The 13,210-nt window shown below is 39.5% G+C and overlaps 1 protein-coding gene across 6 annotated transcripts in view; it reads right to left on the reverse strand.

Moving 5' to 3' along the window:
- The window catches only part of FAM168A (family with sequence similarity 168 member A), a 179,039-nt gene that overhangs the window by 151,473 nt on the left and 14,356 nt on the right, over window positions 1–13,210 (reverse strand). For 2 of the 6 annotated variants that reach the window (XM_032259013.1, XM_032259012.1), the window contains one exon: window positions 7,843–7,946. The exons of the other annotated variants lie outside the window; for them this stretch is intronic. The gene's annotated coding sequence lies outside the window, so the exon portion shown is untranslated. The remainder of the gene's footprint in view (window positions 1–7,842; window positions 7,947–13,210) is intronic. 6 annotated transcript variants of the gene reach the window in all.

Below are 13,210 nucleotides of genomic sequence, written 5' to 3' on the forward strand. Positions count from 1 at the left end.
CTTTGTACTCACTTTATTTAAGACAGAGCCAAGAATAATGATAATGATACTAGCTAACGCTGTGTTATACGCCAGGCAAGTGCCAAGTGCAGTATTTGTTTTAATCTTCATTATCCCCATTTTATAGAGGAGAGGACTGAGTCTCAGAGAAAGGAAGTAACTTGCTTAGTCTCATAGCTAATAAAGAAATGCAGCTGTGATTAGAACCCAGCTGGGTGTGTGTTCCTGTGGGTATTATCTCTGTTTTAATAGCTGGCAACAGTGTGTTTTCCATAATGATTGCTGAAGGAATGCATGATTGAAAAAGTTGATGCTGTATCTAGTATTAAAGAGTGATGATAAAATTGCTAGCAATCTGACTTCAGAGCTACATACTTAACTCTTATATTTTCTCAGAAACAGTTTATATGAATATATAGGTATATATGAAATATAATTATCTGTCTTATTTGAGCCTTAAAACCCTGTGATGCAGTTATTATGCTTTTCATATACATTCTATAGGTTAGGAAAAGTAAGATGAATTAATTACACAAGATCATTCATTTATTAACAGAATCTGTACCCTACATCCTAGGTCTCCCAACTCCAAATTCTGTATTTTTTCCCCTCTATAATACTTTTAGCTGTTGGTTAGAGCTTTACAGCTATTTTCTTAGGAATGCACAATAGTCTTTTTCGTATGGAAAATAGATACTTTCATTGAGACTATCTGAAGATAAGAGGTAGCCGTTAAAAATCTTTCTGTGTTGGCCGGGCACGGTGGCTCACTCCTGTAATCCCAGCACTTTGGGAGGCCGAGGCAGGTGGATCATGAGATCAGGAGTTCAAGACCAGCCTGGCCAATATGGTGAAACCCCATCTCTACTAAAAATACAAAAATTAGCTGGTCATGGTGGTGTATGCCTATAGTCCCAGCCACTTGGGAGGCTGAGACAGGGGAATCCCTTGAACCTGAGAGGCGGAGGTTGCAGAATGCCGAGATCGCGCCACTACACTCCAGCCTGGGCGACAGGGCAAGATTCCATCTCAAAAAAAAAAAAAAAAATCTTTATGTGTGTCTTTCTTTCTCAAAGGTGATCTGTCCATCTGAAGTCAGGAGTTCAAGAGCAGCCTGGCCAATACAGCAAAACCTCGTTTCCACTAAAAATACAAAAATTAGCCGGGCATGGTGGCAGGCACCTGTAATCCCAGCCACTCAGGAAGCTAAAGTGGGAGGATCACTTGAGCCTGGGAAGCTGAGGCTGCAATGAGCCATGATCATGCCACTGTACTCCAGCCTGCATGACAGAGTAAGATTCTGTCTCCAAAAAAAAAAAAAAAAAAAGACAAGACAAAAATATTTAAGTACCATAAAAATACTTTACAAAGAATTATGCAAATATCAGTTAACATTATTACATATGAAGTTAATATGATAAAGTAATTCAAACTGATTCTGAGTAGGACCTATGGAAACCCATCCCCTTATTTAGTCACGGTACCATGTTCATACTAGTAGACCAAGAACAGAGAAGAAAGATGCCTAAGTGTGTTCTTACAATCAGATAAAACACAGACTTTGAAACTGTCCTGGACACCTATTCTACTCTAATACTTAATACAGAAGGCAACGATCCAGGCAACATAATGCAGTTGCTTGCAGTAAAGAAAAACTGACATCCCCATGAAAAAAAAATGAATAAAATTAGTGTAGTACCAAAACTCAGAGACAGAAGCCTCTCCTCACATGGAAAAATCCTTAACTAATACACTGCAGCATTCAGATACATCGATAATTAAACACATTGAAAATTTAGGTTGATGTTCCACTTAGGAAAAATATCATCTGCATTACTGAAATACTGTAAACAGAATCAATTTTCAAGTAAGAGATAATCTGAATATGGCTCCATAAAATTAAGCATTCTAGCCTATGGAAGCAGATCCCCACTTGGCAGCCACCACTTGTACCTCTTTAAATGAAGATATGTACTCACCTGAGAGACACCACTGGATTCATGTGCAATAATCACAAGACTCACATGGAAAATTCCCCCAAAAATGGACACAGTTAACTGTTAAGGGTTAGAAAGATGAATGTAAAAAATCTATTTTAGCTGGGTGCTGTGGCTCACGCCTGTAATCCCAGCTCTTAGGGAGACAGAAGAGGGAAAATAGCTTGAACCCAGGAGTTTGAGACCTGCCTGGACAATATAGCAAGATCTCATTCTCCACAAAAAGGAAAAAAAAACTATTTTAACTTCTGTACATATTCCTAGAAGGCTTAAAACCAGAATTTTAACTTGACTGTCATCATGAGGGAAGCTATAGTTATTACCTCTATCCCTATTCCTCAATCAGTTCTCCACATACTACCCAGTGTTCTAAGTTTTTTTAATCAAGGAGCCTCCCACTTCCTTGTTCTAGGGATCAAGACTAGACCAAGATCCAAACCTCAAGTTTAAGCTCTTCCCTAAGTGCTCTTGGCCTGCCTCACAGTAGTACCTCACCCCATTCTCACTTCCACTATGCAGTTACATTCACTGAATTTTATCTACCCAGATGTCATTCTGGCCTCTTCTCTTCCACTGTCCTAAAGACTACCGTAATTAAACTCATCAAAATGTCTTTATATAGTTCAAGTGAAATTTTAAATTTCCCTCTTAAAATGGCAGTGAATTCTGGCAGGGCACAGTGGCTCATGCCTGTAATACCAGCACTTTGGCAGGCCAAGACAGGAGGATGGCTGGAGGACAGAGTTTGAAACCAGCCTGGGCAACACAGACACCCTATCTCTACAAAAAAATTCAAGAATTAGAAAGGCTTGGTAGTGTATGCCTGTAATTCCAGCTACACAGGAGACTGAGGTGAGAGGATCACTTATATACAGGAGTTCCAGGCTGCAGTAAGCTATGAATGGGACTCTGCACTCCAGCCTGGGTGACAGAGCAAGATTTGTCTCAAAAAAACAAGAGGCAGGGCTGGGGTAGGGGCATGGTGTTGCATCCCTGTGGTCCCAGCTACTCAGGAGACAAGGCAGGAGGATGACTAAGCCTGGGAGGTGGAGGCTGCAGTGAGCCATGAGCCATTGCATTTCAGCCTGGGTGACAGAGCAAGACCCTGTCTCAAAAAAAAAAAAAAAATGTAGTTAATTCTCTAAGCCCCACCTAATACTAATTATGACTGTCACATAATAATTACTATCTTGCCTGGCATATTTCCAATTTAAAAGGCATTTTCACATTCATTATCTAATTTGACCTTCACAACAGATGGGAAGGCCAGCTATTATTATCTCTATCCCAAGTTTCAGGCAGAGAATATCAGTCATTCTATGAAACTTAGCTGGTAAGTAGCAATGCTGGAACTCCCACCAAGTTTGTATGATCACAAATCCAATGCCCTTTCCACATATGCACTCACTCTCTTGACCGAGAGAGTATAAAAAACTACTTCATCTATCTAACTGTCCCTTAAACAAATTACCTAGATGGAACACCAAGTTCCTAGAGAAAAATAAGCTCTATTAGTTTAACAGTACCACATGAAGATATAACATAATTGGCCATCTTTTTTTTTGAGATGGAGTTTCACTCTTGTCACCCAGGCTGGAGTACAATGGCATAATCTTGGCTCACTGCAACCTCTGCCTTCTGAGTTCAAGCGATTCTTGCCTCAGCCTCCTGAGTAGTTGGGACTACAGGCATGTGCCACTACGCCTGGCTAATTTTTTTTTGTATTTTTAGTAAAGACAGAGTTTCACCATTTTGGCCAGGTTGGTCTCAAACTGCTGACCTCAGGTGACCCACCCATCTCAGCCTCCCAAAATGCTGGAATTACAGGTATGTGCCATCATATCTGGCTGAAGTTGGCCGTCTTTTAATAAATCCTAAGGCCAATGACGAAAGCACCAAAATATCCCGATACTCTACTAGTAGTAGCATGAGTCAAGAAAGGAAACCAACATATTACTGATCCCCTACCATGTTAAAGGCATATATTAGACCCCACCACATACATTAACCCTAACGTCCCTGTAAAGCGTGTATCATATTCCTATTCTGTAGATGAGCAAAACAAGGCTCATCCAAGAGTAAAGGGTATCCAATGATAGTTAAGAAGTATAACCCAATAAATGGAGAGCCAAGATTTTGAAATCCAAGTCTGAGGCTATTTCCAGTGACTACGCCATGTTTTGGAGCCTGTTAAAGAATTCTTAAAACAGGATTATGCCTAGAAGTCCTTTAATTTTGGTGAGATGATCAAAATACTCCATGTATGTTACTGCTGTAAAACAAGATTAAATGACAGGAAGAACAATCAGATATCTATATCTGATGATAGGTACTAATTCATGTATAATATATTTTTGAGCCAAGTGCTGTAATATGTAACAGTTTAATAGAAACTTGAATATATCTTCAGAATGTCTCATACTATAATTGAAAATCTAGAATAAGCTTTGAATCTGGTAAACTGCCACTAATTAGCTAAGTCCCTAAATTTAGTTACTAAACTTGTCTTAGCTTTTTACCTGAGTAAAATGGAAACAATACCTACGTATCCGAGTTTTCATTAATTTGGGACGCAGAGGCAAATGGATCACCTGAGGTCAGGAGTTTGAGAATAGCCTGGCCAATGTGGCGAAACCCTACCTCTATTAAAATACAAAAATTAGCTGGGCATGGTGGCGGAAACCTGTAATCCCAGCTAGTTGGGAGGCTGAGGCAAGGGAATAGCTTGAACCTGGGAGACAGAGGTTGCAGTGAGCCGAGATTGTGCCACTGCACTCCGGCCTGGGCAACAAGAGTGAAACTGTGTTTCAAAAAAAAAAAAACAAAGATTTAGAAATAATGTAAGTAAAACACCTATGGCAATGTCTAGCATGTGTAGCTATTATCAGCCTCTGCCCTCTGTGGATATTCCCAGCCAAAACTTGTACAAGAAAATTTAAAACTCAAACAAAGGATATTCCAAATATAATGGGCTGTTTGGTGTCATGGAAAATAAATATTCAGATGAAGCAAATTTTCAATTTTCATAAAATATTTTGGTATTAGATAATTCTTTTAATCTCAGATAATCGAAACAAACCTGGGTATTTGCCTTGAATCCCTAAGCAGAGTTTCTTCCCCTTTTAGAAGATCTTCTAGTTACCTAGTAACCACCTGCCAGCCCCAAACTAAAAAAACTGGCTCTGCTCTGGGCTAATTACCCAAGCAGCATGAACAATCTAAACCGAAGTATAGAATAAAGGGAATTGTCAGCCAGAATGTTAGTGAAATTATCCACAACAGGAGACCTGAGAATCCAAATACCACCGGGCAGTTATTTCCATGAGAATAAAATCACAATTTATGAACCCTGCAAATTATACCATTATTAAAACAAACATTCCATTGAGGCTCAGCTATCAGATAAATGGCTTTATTGTCCCCATTGTTTCATCTACTGCAGCAAAGAGGTAAAAACTGAATGAGCTGTTACCAGAAGCAGTAATTTCTAGGAAATTACATTGCAGACCTCCATCTTAAAGCTTGCCTTGTGTTGGAGTATACAGGCTCTGGAAGGGAAGAGGGAAATGAGGAATCAACTGTTCTCTGCATGCCCCCCAACTCAAAGATCCTGACAACTTTATAAGCAGAACTCACCAGTTTTCTCCATGTTTTTCTATTTCTTTTCTCATCCAGTAGTTCAATCCTGGGTTCACCCAGGAGAGAAGAATCTGAACTCAGCAAAACTACTTTATTCACTAGGGAACCTTTAGACAATCCTCCAACCCAAATAAACACAGACAGAAGAGACAAGAAAATGGCCCCTGGTTTCCCTGGCTCTCACAATACAAAGTATCTCTAGCTAGACAGAGTAATGAGAATTAACAACAAAATACAAAAACATAGCATAGGTTCCTCCCACTATTAAAAAAAAAATCCTTTGCAATAACTGCTAGCTCACCACCTCAAACAACATTTACAGAATTGAATGGGAAACTTGAGACACTACCTAACAGCTAACCTGTGTTGAACTGCATCATGGAATAGAGAAGGCAAACGTAATCCCTTCAGTAATCGTTCAATGAATCCACAAATCTACCAATTTTGGAAATGGAAGGAATGAAGCTAGAGCATCACTGGGCATCTGCTATATGCCAACTACTGTACACATATTATTTCTAATCTTCCCAAACAACCTTCTGATGTAGAACAGATATGCCGTATTGACAGGTGAGAATTTAAGGCACACAAAAATTAACAAACTTATCCCTGGTAACAAAGCTACTTAACTAAGATCTGAATTAAAGTTTCTCTGGCTTTAAAACGTAAGCACTTTTAACCTTAGGTTTTTACCATTTTATTCTATTAGTAGAGCCTAATTTAAAATACTTATATGAAAAATGTGTAAGGTATCAGATTTAAATGCTACCTCATCCTTTTACAAAGTTCTAACACTGAAGCAGTCATGGGAGGATGCAGATGAATTATAACATCATCATACAATTCACTTCCAGAATTCTCCTTTGATCTCAACAAACTTCTGAGGTATGACTCCACCACCACCACTTTACACTGAGAAAACTGAGGTTCAGAAAGATTTCATGATTTGCCCAAGGCAGAATAGAAACTAAAACCCAGAACTCTGACTACAAACTCATTTTTTATGCAACTTGATCACAATGCCAGGCTTAATATAGGCATAAAGAACTCAAAAATCTGCTGTGGAGATCTTTTCTTATTTTTGAAGAACATCTGTTCATAATTAATAGCATGTGGAATACTGGGCATGAGGGAGGGAAGGTAGGAACAACAGAAAGTCCCTTAGGGCCTTAAGCTACCTAAATGTAAAGTTTCCTGTTTCAAAAAACACTGGAAGCCCATTCAGTGGAAAAGAACAGGAGCTCTAAGTGACAGAAATGCATTTTGGCACTCTGAACTCCCAAATGCACTCTAGACCACCAAGTGAAACCTTACTGGTAATATTGGCTTCCAGGGATTGAGGGCCTATTATACATCAGACACTGTGCTAGGCTCTTAACACATATTGTTCCTAATCTTCTCCCATGCTCCTTTGGGAAGATGCTAGAATCACTGTTTCACAGATGAGTAAACTACAGCTGAAAGGTGAACTGACTAATTCCTGATTGATCTGACCATTGTTTAATCTATAGTGACAGAAAAGCCGATAGGTGGTTGCTTGAAACGGGGAAACGGGAAGAACATGGAGGGTAAGATTTCAAAGGGGCACCAAGAAACTTTTGGGAGGTGATGGATATGTTCACTATATGCTTTGTGGTGATGGTTTGACAGGGTATATGTATGTCAAAACTAAGCAAACTGTATATTAAATTTGTATCACTTATTGTATGTCAATTTTACTTCAATAAAGCTGTTTAGGAGAAAATTCACAAACACACACACACACACAATTTTCTATTTACTAACCACTGACTACCACCCCAGAATATCTGCCCTAAAACTGATCACAGGAAGGCCAGGCCAAAGAGCTCTTTCCCTAACCAATTTAATTTCAAGTTTACGTAAATTATTAGTAAAACATCACTGAAAGTTTTAAATACCCAAGAATAACAAATTATTTCCAAGCACTCTACAGCTTTTCAGAATATGTTTCCATACAAATGAAATGTTAATTACAAAATGTAGCCTGGTAAAAGAATAAATAGTAAAGTCTTCGGCATCACACAAGCCTGGATTGAATCCCATCCTTGATTCTTACTATGAATCTAATCAGGTTTCTCAATCTGTATTCACCTTCTCTTTTATAAAATGAAAGTGATAATAACAATGCTATCCATCTTAGTCACTTCAGGCTGCTGTGTATGTAACAGAATACCACAACATTTACTTTTCACAGCTCTGGAGGCTGGGAAGTCCAAGATCAAGGTACTAGCAGATCTGGTATCTGGTGACAGCTTCCTGATTTGCAGATGGCCCTCTTCTCAATGTATCCTCAAATAGTGGAAAGCAGAGAGAGAGGAAGTAAGCTCTCTGGTGTCTCTTCTTATAAGGGCACTTATAAGAGCTCCATCCTAATGACCTAATTACTTCCCAAAAACCCCATCCCCAAACATCACACTGAGGATTAGGGTTTCAACATATGAATTCTGGTGGGATACATTCAGTCCATACACTACCATTTACTAAAATCAAACTACGTGCCAAACACTGAACTACGCACTTTAGTTACTTCCTAACAACTATATAATATAAATACCATTATGTCTCCATCTAATAGATGGAGAAAATAAGTTATAGAAAGATTAAGTAACTTTGAAGGTCATACAGCAAGTAAGTGCAACAGCTGGGATTTAAATTCACCTTGCAAAATTATTGAGGAATAACTGGAAGAAGGAGGTAAGATATTATCAATGTCAGTAAAGCATAAATGACAGAATCCCCGCACCCCATCCTTTAAAGCAAGTTTCTCTAACAAAATAAAGTGTAATTAAATGGAAATTTGTTTAATATTCCATAAATCAAACATTTAACTGATGAAAGCTAGTGCTAAGCAATTTATCCAGTTTATTCCTAATTCACAGTCTACAAAGTAACTATTATTTTTCTCTTTTACTGATGAACAAAATGAAATTCTAAAATGTTAAATAACCTTCAATGGTGGCACAAATATAAGCTGCATCACTTGGATGCAAGCAGAAGTCTTCTGACAGGAAATGGGGCTCTTTCTAGTTCAGCTTGTTGCTATCCAAGCCACTAAGAAGCAAACTCAATAATTTTTCAGATACCATTCATTAGGTACCTTAAGCGGTATCGTGCATAACAGCACAGAATCAAAGTTTCATGGATCTGAACTTTAAAATCTTTGCCTGATACATGTTTACATTGTTAGCACTTCATAAATGATATCTACACACTAATATACTCAATATTTTCTTCACTTATTTCTGGTTTGGGTAAGAAAACTGATGCTACAATCTGTCAAAATATAACTGTCAATAAATAAATAAATAATGAAAACCAGAAGAAGTGAGAATGACCCCCAGACCAACCAAAGCCTGTGCTCGACTGCATCCCATGCCCAGCGCCTACATCCCACCACCGTCACTGTCACTGCCACCAGGCCCAAGAGAAAGGCTGAAGGGGATGCTAAAGGAGATAAAGCCAAAGTAAAGGATGAACCACAGAAAAGATCCATGAGGTTGTCTGCTAAACCTGATCCTCCAAAGCTAGAGCCTGAGCCTTAAAATGCCCCGGCAAAGAAGGGAGAGAAGGGGCTGGGCGTGGTGGCTCACGCCTGTAATCCCAGGACTTTGGGAGGCCGAGGTAGGCAAATCATGAGGTCAGGAGTTCAAGACCCGCCTGGCCAAGACGGTGAAATCCTGTCTCTACTAAAAATACAAAAAAATTAGCTGGGCATGGTGGTACGAGCCTGTAATTCCAGCTACTCAGGAGGCTGGGCCAGGAGAATTGCTTAAACCTGGGAAGCAAAGGTTGCAGTGAGCCAAGATTGCACCACTGCACTCCAGATTGGGCGACAGATACCCAAAGAGAAAACGGGGAAAGCTGAGGCTGGCAACGAGGGAAATAACCTAACCCTGCAGAAAATGGAGATGCCAAGACAAGGCACAGAAAGCTGAAGGTGCTAAGAGATGCCAAGTGAAGGTGCTGGAGATGCCAAGTGCATTTTTGATAACTGTGTAGTTCTGGTGATTGTGTAATTTGAAATATTATTTTTAATCAAGTTTTATAAAAATGCAGAATTTTGTTTTACCTTTTTTTTAAAGCTATGTTGTTAGCACACGGAACATTTCACTGTTGTTTTGGGGGGAAGGGGTATATGTCACTAACAGAATGTTTCTGAAGCTGGATCGATGTGAGGAAAACAACTTTCCCTTCCAGTTTTGAGAGACTTCCTCTTGGCTCCCAGTAGGAGGGATTCCCTGACTTTGACACACACACGGCCACCTTGGGCACAAAAACCTTGTGGTATGGAAAAACAAAATCAGTTTTATGTCCTCATCTCCCTTTCCGTCTTTCAGCATAGACTTAACTCCTTTAAGCCCAGACATCTGTTAGGACCTAACCCCCAATCATTGGTTACTAGTGTTTCAGGCAATCCGGACTTCCAGTGATGCCACTGAGATGGCATCTGTCAAAAGAGCAGTGGTTCCGTTTCTAGATTGTGGATCTTCAGATAAATTCTGCCACTTTCATTTCACTTCCTGAAAGTCAGGGTCGACTCGTGAAAAGTTGCTAAACAACATGCTAAATGTGAAACGTCAACCCTCACTCTAAACCTTCCCTGTTCAGAGCATCAGATGGGTTTTATAGTGGCTTTCCAATTTTTGGTAGTTCATTGAAGAAGGGAGTTTGAAAGTTGTTGTACACTGTTAAGGATTGTCTGCCCATATCCTGCCTAAAATACTATGACTATTTATGGAAAGTATCTTTAATAAAGCTGGATACAGTTTGGTTTGAAAAAAAAAGGAATATAATACTTGTATATCACATTTATGAGCTAAAAACAGAATACTGTATACCACATTTATGAGTTTCTTTCACATGTATTAAATTTCAAAGATGGATACAGATATAACTATCCCCACATTACATGGGAAAAAACTGAGATTCACAGAATGCTTAAACAACCTGTCCATGTCAGACACCTAGTAAGTGGCTGAGCTGGGGTTCAAATTCAGCTCTTCTGACTCTGTGACCAAAATTGTCCACACATAAAACCTAGTCTTCTTTCAGAAATAAGCTCAGGTTACTCTTTCTCCAAGAACTCTTCCCTATAACAAGGTTTGAAAACCCCCTCTCTGCTACTTACTGTATAACATCTATAACACATTGAACTGTAACTTATTTGCTTATGCCTTATCTCTGTTGTACCTGAGAGCTCCTTGAAGACAGCAACTACATCTTTCTCATCTCCGTGTATCATCAAAACCAATCTAACACAGAAGTTGATATCCATGTTGACTAAAAGAATGCATATATGCATAAGTGATTTTTTTGCTTGCTACTAAGACTGTAATCAGCAAAATATTTTGGGAGTCATAATTAAAATTGCCTGCCAGAAATTACTAATGGCTTAACAGAACAGTCATTAAAAACCCACATAGCTTAAAGTCTCAATCTTTCCACCATCAAACAATTAAGTCTTATATTTCAGTTGTAAAAATCAAATGCACAAGCATTTTATACAATTTGGTTTCATACCATTCGTTTTAGATGATCTATAAATTAAAATTGACCAAAGGTTAATACAGAGGAAACTTGGAAGCAGAAAAAAGAACTCTAAACTAAGGGTCAGAAAAGCAATCATAAGGTCCCAGCTTCTCCATTTACCAATGTGATCTTCATTCCAAATGAGATTCCAGGGATCTGTCATAAATCAAGTTCTTTCTGAGTCTCATTGGGTCTACTGTGTACACAGCTCCACTGACCCAGCTATAGGCAAGGAGTAGAGGAAAGCTTCATGAGAGTGGGCTGAAGTAGAGACAACACAAGGAGCAGGGAGTAAGGGACAACAACCATGATAGAAGACACTCTATTAAAACTCAGCCCAGAGCAACATGGAGTAACTGACTGGCTGGGAAATTACAGCTGTTAATAGGCCAGTCTGAAATGATGAATTCACTTGACATGTCCTTACTGATGCCTACTCTGTCCAAGGTCCCAAGATGGGCTCTGAGAATAAAAGGATGATCAGGTGCAACTCCTGTCCACTACAAGTGGAAGAGACCAACAAATAATAAGCGGATAACCACAATCAGAGTAACCCAGAGATGGGGTACCCAATCCCAACCTAGGAAATCACGGAAAACCTCCTGGAAAAGGTTATCTCCTAGGATGAGTCTTAAAGGCTAAGTCAGAGTAGACCAATTAAGAGTAACAAAGAGATATCTAGGCCAAGAGAACAGCAGGTGCAAAGACAGTGAGAAAAGACACATTGCACATCTGAAGAACTCCAGGCACAGTACAATGCAAACTTCAGGAGTACTGGAGGTAAAATGTGTAAGCCAGGAGGAAAGACAAACAATGAATGACAACGGTGAGGAAATTAGGGAGAGGATCCTGAACTACCTCAGATACCATAGTAGGAAACATGGGCCTCATCTCAAAGGTGTTAAGTCAAGAGTTTCATACTAACTCCTATCTAGGAGACAGTGTCCCTACAATGACACCTGGTTGAAGGACAGGCTTTCAGACATGCTCATTTTAAAGGGTGTAGGTTTTTCCCTTCATAATTCTACAGCCTGATCAAAATGTAAATAAACACAGAAAAATATTTTTTAAAACACTCCTTTGCCTCTGGGACAGGGTATTATGGAGAAATACTGTATCTCCTCAGGGACGATTGATCTAGTTAGAAAAAATTTTAAAAGGGATGTTTTCTAAATTCACCGACTTTTTTTTTTTTTTGAGACATGGTCTCTCTCTGTCACCCAGGATAGAGTGCAGTGGCGTGATCAGTGCTCCCTGCAGCCTCGACCTCCTGGGCCAAAGCAATCCTCCCACCTCAGCCTCTCAAGTAGCTGGGACCACAGGCATGTGCCATCACTCCCAGCTAATTTATTTTTATTTTTTTTTGTAGAGATGGAGTCTCCCTATGTTGCCCAGGCTGGTCTCGAACTCCTAGGCTCAAGTGAGCCTCCCACCTTGGCTTTCTAAGTGCTGGGATCACAGGTGTGAGCCACCATGCCTGGCCCACTGACATTTTTAATTAAGAAAGAACTATAAACCTCAGTGAACTCTCCAGAACAATCCAATCTGTTTCAATCAGAAACCACAAAGTTTAAAACGATGATAGAGTCTGAACACTTTGGGAGACCAAAGCAGAGGACTGCTTGAGGCCAGGAGTTCAAGATCAGCTTGGGCAACCTAACAAGACTGCATTAAAAGAATGATGGAGAATCAAAGTCATACCATACCTCCATTGGTTCACCAAGAAATCTGGGCAAATAGCCAAAGTTTGATCTTTCTTGACAAGAAGAGACCAAGTAAGCTACAACTAGAAAATAAGTCCCAAAATACAAAAACCAATAAATTCAGTGCTTTATTTCTCTAATAAAAGGTGCTTTAAAAGACAAAACAAACTGGGCTCACACCTGTAATCCCAGCACTTTGGGAGCCAAGGTGGGCAGATTACGAGGTCAGGAGTTTGAAACCAGCCTGGCCACCATGGTGAAACCCCGTCTCTGCTAAAATACAAAATAGCTGGGCATGGTGGCATGCACCTGTAATCCAGG

Source organism: Sapajus apella, unplaced genomic scaffold (assembly GCF_009761245.1).
Source record: "Sapajus apella isolate SASKATOON/1434 unplaced genomic scaffold, GSC_monkey_1.0 scaffold106, whole genome shotgun sequence".
Classification (NCBI taxonomy): Eukaryota; Metazoa; Chordata; class Mammalia; order Primates; family Cebidae; genus Sapajus; species Sapajus apella.